The 7,402-nt window shown below is 52.9% G+C and overlaps 1 pseudogene across 1 annotated transcript; it reads right to left on the reverse strand.

The window, feature by feature from the left end:
• Window positions 1–466: 466 nt before the first annotated feature.
• Window positions 467–2,177, reverse strand: LOC128596277 (RNA-binding protein FUS-like; annotated as a pseudogene). The gene has a single exon (XR_008383100.1). The product of XR_008383100.1 is annotated as an RNA-binding protein FUS-like (transcript).
• Between the last annotated feature and the right edge of the window lie 5,225 nt (window positions 2,178–7,402).

The following is a 7,402-nucleotide window of genomic DNA, read 5'->3' on the forward strand; positions in this document are numbered from 1 at the left end:
GGGTGGCTGGTTCAAACCCGGCCCCGGCTGAATTGCAACCAAAAAAAATAGCCGGGCGTTGTGGTGGGCGCCTGTAGTCCCGGCTACTCAGGAGGCTGAGGCAAGAGAATCGCTTAAGCCCAGGAGTTGGAGGTTGCTGTGAGCTGTGTGATGCCACGGTACTCTACCCAGGGCCATAAGTGAGTCTCTGTCTCTACAAAAAAAAAAAAAAAAAGAATAGAAAGTGAACATAATAATAATGAGTGTACAATCATGAATCCAGCCTAGATTACATTTGTATTAGTATTTGTAGTCATAAAATATAATTAAAAAATTCTTTTCTATAGAGGAAGGAGCCCGTGAAGGCCAAAGTACTTAAGGGTTATGGAAATTATAATGTAACCCTGAGTCATACTTCTAAATTCAGAGTCCTAAATTTATTGTAAGGGGAGAGGGAGAAGAGGGAGAAAGTTGGAGGAAGAGGATCTTTTTTTTTTTTTTAACTAAAACCATGGTTTTTAACGGGAACCAGAGGTATGGTTACAATCACATAGTCCGACACAAAAACCCATAGGTGATCAGGAATTGAAGGTTACAAAATAACAAGGGTAACACTGGGTACAGAAAGAAAAGCTGTTCCAGAATCTCAGGAGCCAGGCTAATATGGCCTCTCTCTACGATCCTGTCTGTGCTCGCCCCTGGAGTCCATCTTGCCAGGGCCAAAGCCGCCTCTGTCCCCACCACCCCGGCCCCCTCGGAAGCCCCCACGGTCCCCACCACGGCCCCGGTAGCCGCCTCAATCATAGCCTCCTCTGCCACCACGACGATCATCTCCATAGTTACCCTTCATATGAGAGCCTCCTGGTCCACCTCCTGGGCCATCTGGTTTAGGAGCCTTACACGGGTTGCATTCATTCCTCCAAGAGAAGTTCATGTTCTCACATGTAGGATTAGGACACTTCCAGTCCCCAGCTCGCTGCTGTCCTCCACCACCACCACCTCCACTGGGAAATCCTCCTCGGCCACCGCCACCACTGCCACCACCTCCATACCCTCCATGGCCCATGGGTCCTCCTCGCCCTCGGCCTCCCCGACCATTGCCACCACCCCAATTGAAGTCAGCTCAGCGAGTTGCAAACGAGACCTTGATAGGATTCCCGGAGAATTCTTTACCATCAAACCAGTCTATAGCTGCCTTAGCAGAAGGTGGGTCATCACAAGAAACCATTGCCTCTCCTTTCAGCTTGCCAGTTTCCCTGTCTGTGTACAAATTAATCATGGGCTGTCCTGTTTCCTCATTTGTCTTAATAATACCGATCTGTTTGAAGTAATCAGCCACAGACTCAATTGTAACATTCTCACCCAGGCCTTGCACAAAGATGGTGTTGTTGTCTGAATTATCTTGTTCGGAGTCATGACGTGATCCTTGGTCCCGAGGGCCACCAAATTTATTGAAGCCACCACGGTCACTTCCGCCCATGCCACCTCTGCCTCCACGGCCACCTCCACGACCTCTGGGTTCATAGCCACCACTGCTGCGGTTGTAACCGCAGCACCACCACTCTGGTCCTGACTGCCATAACCACCACTGCCACCACTCATGGAGGACTGATCTTGGCCATAGTTACCTCCACTGCTACTGTTGTACTGGTTCTGTTGTCCATAGCCCTGAGGGGGATTATAGCTTTGCTGTTGCCTGTAGCTCTGCTGCTGTCCGCCATAGCCAGACTGTTGGCCATAGCCCCCACTTGGGGGCTGTCCACAGCTGCTGCTCTGAGAACTGCCACCATAACTTCCCGAGGTGCTGCTAGGAGCTGGTTGCTGGCCATAGCCAGGATAGGAGGACTGCTGCCCATAAGATGACTGGGAACTCTGGCTACTGCCATAGCCACCAGTTGAGCCATATCCCTGGGGAGTTGATTGAGTACTATAGCCTGTGTTCTGGGTCTGTCCATAAGAAGAACCATAGCTGCTCTGGCCATAGCCTGAAGTATCTGACTGGCCATAACCACTGTAACTCTGCTGTCCATAGGGCTGACTGCTCTGTTGGGAGTAGCCCTGCCCAGGCTGGGTGGGGTAGGCCCCATAGCTTTGGGTTGCTTGTTGGGTATAGTCGTTTGAGGCCATGTCCGCGCACGCGCGCACCGGCCGACGAGCAACAAAATTCCAACACCGCGGAGTACCGACGCCTCGAGGACTGAACCAGGATCTTTTCTTAGAAGGCAAACAGGACCTGGGCCCTGAGGTGAAGTCCAGTGAGGAAGCCTCAGCTCGTCTGGGCTCTGACTGACTATAGAGGGGTGGCCTGGGAGTGTGTGAACTATTTTAACTTAGAGAACTGGAGGTACAAACACCTTTCTGACCGTATAGCTGCTGAGCCTTCCACTGCTTCCACTGCTTCCCAGATCTCCAAAACAGACGATTTTACTCTCCATGCTTGCAGTGTCTAAAATGGTGGTTCTCAACCTTCCTAATGCCGCGATGTATTTTCATTGTTACAAAGGGGTCGTGACCTACAGGTTGAGAACCACTGGTCTAAAACATCTTCCAGTTTGCAAAACGTCATAGTGGAAAATGCAGGGTGGGCATGTTGGAAGTCTCCTCCCCATCTGGGCCTAGGAAGAACTATGCTTTAGGAAAACTGGTAGCTTGAGTCAACTTTTCCTTCCTTGGGAAGTTGCCATTGGAGGAGCTCTGGGATTTCCAAGCAGGTGTCTCTGCCAGACAGAAGGGGCTAAAAGAACTCTCCCCTGGGGTGAAGTGTAGGCCTTGCTGTTAACTCAGAGGACACTCTCCTGGCAAGAGGAGGAAGTTAGGTGTCCAGTCTAGGGTTTCTGTTGGGATAGTGACACTGTGCTATGACACCCCCAGGGTGTCTGCCCCCACCAGGATGGTCTTGAAGGGTCTTGGAGGGCTTCTCCAGGAGGGGAGATGGGAATGGGGCAGGTTAGAACAGGGCCACAAAGTGGCACCAGGCAGTCCAGCAAAACACCCTGGAGGCTGGTGGGGTGGGGAGATGCGGTTGAAGAGACTCTGTCTTCAAGTGTTTGGAGCCCGGCTCTCACCTGGCCCCAGAGAGAGTGGCAGCAGGAGGGAACATATGTCTCATGGGCACTGTCATGGCTGTGGAAGGGAAACGGAGGCAGGTGGCAGGAGTGCCAGTTGGTTGAAGGAGTAATGAGGATGCACATGTGGAGATTCTGGGGGAACTGTATCCCAACTGCCTGTTGGATAGTGGCTCCATCCATCCTGTTATTTATCTGCTGGGTGCCTCATCACCTGAGGGCATGAAGTGGCCTTGGGCCCCTGGGTTGTTTCCTACACTGGCTGACTCTGGTGGGTGGCAGGGGAGTGTTCCTACATCATTTCTATGTTTATTTATGGCTTTGTCTTTCAGCCTTTATGGAACCAGGCCTGAGGACACAGAGAGATGAGTAATATATAGTCCCTGCCTTCAAGGAGCTCCAAGTCTATGGGAGAGACAAAAGCAAATAGGCCACTGGCACACGGTGACAAAGGCTAGGCTCAGGCCTGCTGAGAAGGCGATGCCAGCTGTAGTGGCTGCACGCAGGGGCCAGGCAGGCCTTGGGGCATAAAAGTGGGTCTCAGGGATACTGGCCAAGTGAGAAGTGAGGGAAGGTCATCCAAAGCCCTGGTGCCATAAAAACCATGAGCTCTTGGGGAGTGGAGAGAGGCAGGGTTTGGGGTTATGCCCAGCAGCCAGGCCTTCCCACTGCAGAACTGGGAAGTGATGGCAATATTTCTCCAAGGGAGAGACATGATCAGATTTGAGTCTCACAAATACTGAGTCTGGGAGAAGTGAGGAGACCTGGGCCATGGCAATTACCAGTAGGAAATGACAAGAAGCCAGTGAGGCAGGTGCAGAGGCTGCTCCTCTCTCATCTCTCAGGCCAGTAGGCCCTGTGGCTTGGAGCTCCTGGCTGCGTGGAGGGGTGTCGGCATGGGGGTGCCAGGATGGGGGCTTCCCAAGTCCTCCTCCTCTTGCTCTTGTAGCCCCACAGAGGTGAGCCAACTGGGCCAGGTCTTGTTCCTGAAAGGTGTCCCTGCTGGTGTTTGGTTGAGGCCATTTGGTGGGGGTAGAGCAGAGGATCCTAAAGAAAGGCCTAGAGTAGGGCTAATGCACTGAGGGGCCAGTGTGGGCAACTTGCAGCACAGCAACTTGGGCCGAAGGCAGGAAGGGGGGGGCTGCATTGCGCCCCAACTCAGGAGGAGAACTGCAGGGCGCAGCTGAGGCAGCCCTGGAATTGACATAAAGCTCCTGCTGTGGTCTCAGTGCCACCTGCAGGGAGGGTGCAGGGAGGGTGAGTTGACTGTGGGCTTTATCTTGTCCCAAGAGGGCCCAGAGACAATCAGCCAGCCTCCCTGTGGGGTGCCATTTGGGTCAGCAAGCTCTGGATGATAGATGTCATCCAGATCAGCACCCCCACTCCTGTCGCTGTGTGGCTGGGAGGAGCAGGCCACGGGAGGTGAGAGGGCAGCTGGGCTCCTCCAGCCACAGTGGCTTCTGCCCCGCCACACTGCGCGTACTGAGGGGGTGGGGACTGCACAGCCCCAACTTGCCTGCAGGCCTTCAGCCTGCCCAGCCAGCAGCCCCATGCTCCCCCAGTACTTAGGAACCCTGGCCCTTGGTGGGCAGGGGCCAGAGGCAGGGTTGCTTCAAAATCCTCTCAGGCCCATATGGCTCTGGGACCCTGCAGAGACAGTCCCCATAGAACTGTCTCCTTTCCAGGGTTTATCTTTCTTATTCTGCGAGACTTTTCCATGGGTTTCTCCTGACCAAAAGGACTGGTGTTATGAAGAAATTCTGTTTGCCAAGGGCTAGAGCACATTGGGAGGTCTTCATTACACGCGCAGATGGCAATGGTGTCAGTCAATGCCCAATAACAGCTCAGATGAAGTGTCCCAAACTGTAGTGGAAATTAAAGTTGCCTGCTGTCCTTAAACTCACCCCAGGATTCTGACTCAATAGGGCAATGGATTTGCATTTCCAGCAAGTACCCAGAAGACCAGGCTCAGTGGACCCTCAGACCACACCCGACCAGTGGAGACTGAGGAGCTTGTATGTTGAGGAGGGGCTGGTGTGGCCCTGGGGCACAGAGTCTGGGAGGGGTGAGCCCTCCCAGGACAGACCTCTTGGGTCCACCTCATCCTCATGGTCTGATTCTCAGCTAGGACCAATTAGGGAGATTCTTGGTTTAATGTAGAGGGGTCAGGCTCGCCCGCTGGGATGCAGAAGCTATTTAAATTAAATTGCATTAAATAAAGTCTCTTCCAGGCTGCCTTGAGCTGAGGCCTTTTTTTCATCTTATATTGTATCTCCTTTCCAAAATAGTTAGACTCTCCTGAGGCTTCACAAGAGAGGGAGGGTCACAGTGAGGTGATTATGGCAGGGAGGGAACACTAAGCCCTAAGGTGTGGGGAGAAGGTGGGAGCCACACTCCAGCGCTGGTTATTTCATATGATATATATTTGTTCCCTCTCCCTACTAAAGGCATTTTGGAGAAAGAAACATTCCTACTTAGACTCTGTCTCTCGCCCTCTTCTCTATTTGTACAAAAAAGAGGCTCACTTTGTTATTTTTGCAAATAAACTAGAGAATTTGTAGATATGAAAAAATGAAGGGCTCAGAGCATTGTGGGGAGGTGGGACTAAGTGGCACACAGAGTTCAGAGCAGCTAGTTGTCAACTGAGTCGTCCTTAGCCTCTTTCTCCTTCCCAGCCCAGCAGCCCCTCTGCAGCCAGCTTTCTCCAGGGGGAAACACTGAGCCCCCTGCACACATGCCGCCTCCTCTCCTTGTACTGAATATCCACCATTGTTGGGATCTGGTCCACAAGCTCTTGGGCCCTATGTGGTCCTTGAGTTGCTTCTGGGCCCTATCAATGAACTGACCTCCTGGATGAGGCTGGGAAGGTGAAGAGCACCATGTGGTTGTCAGTCAGGTACTCAGCAGCCCTCCTGTGCCATCCCAGTGCCCATCCCCCCTCCTGTCACAGCCCTACCATGAGTAGGGCTCCCCTCCCTCCCTAGGATGTTGGTGTGCTGGTTCCGTCGCTTTGAGGCCTGCTGTTCTCTGTGGAATGGGCTGAATGGTACTGATGCACGTGCAGGGAGAGGTGTCAGTCATTCCACAGAGAACAGCAGGCCTCAAAGCGACGGAACCAGCACACCAACCCCCTAGGGAGGGAGGGGAGCCCTACTCATGGTAGGGCTGTGACAGGAGGGGGGCCATGCAGGTGTCAAGCCACCTGGATGCCCACGCCCCACTTACTTGGTTGGAAAGATAATTTGGTTAGAGCTGTAATCACCTGACTCGCCACTCAGGTGCTTGGTTTCCCCCTTTCTGTAACAAGGACACTTCATTGGCTGTCCACTGGGCCCTGGGATGGCCCCAGGTGATAATAAGGATATCAGCTTGGGTCCTGGTTTTCCCCATTCTGACCTAACTGGGGTATGTCTCAAGCAAGAAGGAATAGGAGTTCAGGGGACCAGCACAACTTTCAGGCAGGAGCAAAGGACCTGTCTCTTTGGTGAGCAGAGCCCTGGACTTGCAGGCCTGGGCTTGACCCTGCCTCTGTGTGCAGCCGGGTGGCCTGTAATAGATCTATTCACTTCTCCATGAATTGCTTTTCTCCTCTACACAACGAGGGAGTTGGACAAAAATTATAACCCTCAGGCCTCCTCAACCACCTACGGACTATGAAATAGCATGAAATGTGTTCCCTGGGGTGTGCCATTTGTCATTTCTTAGGCTCCTTCTCCTGCCCACACCTTTGTACTGACTGCTCATTTAGGTTCTCTTACTTATGAAAGGCGTTTTCTCCTTCCTTCCCCTCTTCTGTTCCAGCCTGATGCCTAGAAAGCAATTTCCTCCTTGGTGGGGTGGGGGTCTTGGTGAAGGGACCACTTTTCCTGACACTGCTGGGGCTCTGGGGATTTGGCTCCTACAGGTGTTAAGAAGAGAAGATGGAGTCTTATTCCTGGTTATCACCCTAAAAGCCCTAGGGGAGCTGATTCTCAGTCACCCTCCTTTTCCACTTTTCTATAAGCTGAGCTCAAACTAGTGACTTTTCCTGCAGATGTTGTTTCGAATCATTCTATAAGGAGTTAAATTCTAATCCTGTGTGGTCCCTGGAAGCCGCGTGCCAGATGTGGTCAAGGGTTTTCAGGGGAGTGCTCCTCTGCCATTCACCCCCGGCAGCAGGAAGCCTGGGTGGCATGGTCTGAGAGAGGCCTGCTCTATGGGGCTCAGTGAAAGGTGGACTGGGGCTACCCAACAGACACCTGCACTTTTGCAAGAGCAAACCTCAGACTTTGCTCCTGCAGAGCTGGCACCGCTGTGTCCTCCCAGTTGGGCGGGCAGCCTGGCACAGGGGATGAGCAGGTTCCTGGGAGTGGAGACTC

The sequence above is a fragment of the Nycticebus coucang genome, chromosome 10 (genome assembly GCF_027406575.1).
Source record: "Nycticebus coucang isolate mNycCou1 chromosome 10, mNycCou1.pri, whole genome shotgun sequence".
Lineage (NCBI taxonomy): Eukaryota > Metazoa > Chordata > Mammalia > Primates > Lorisidae > Nycticebus > Nycticebus coucang.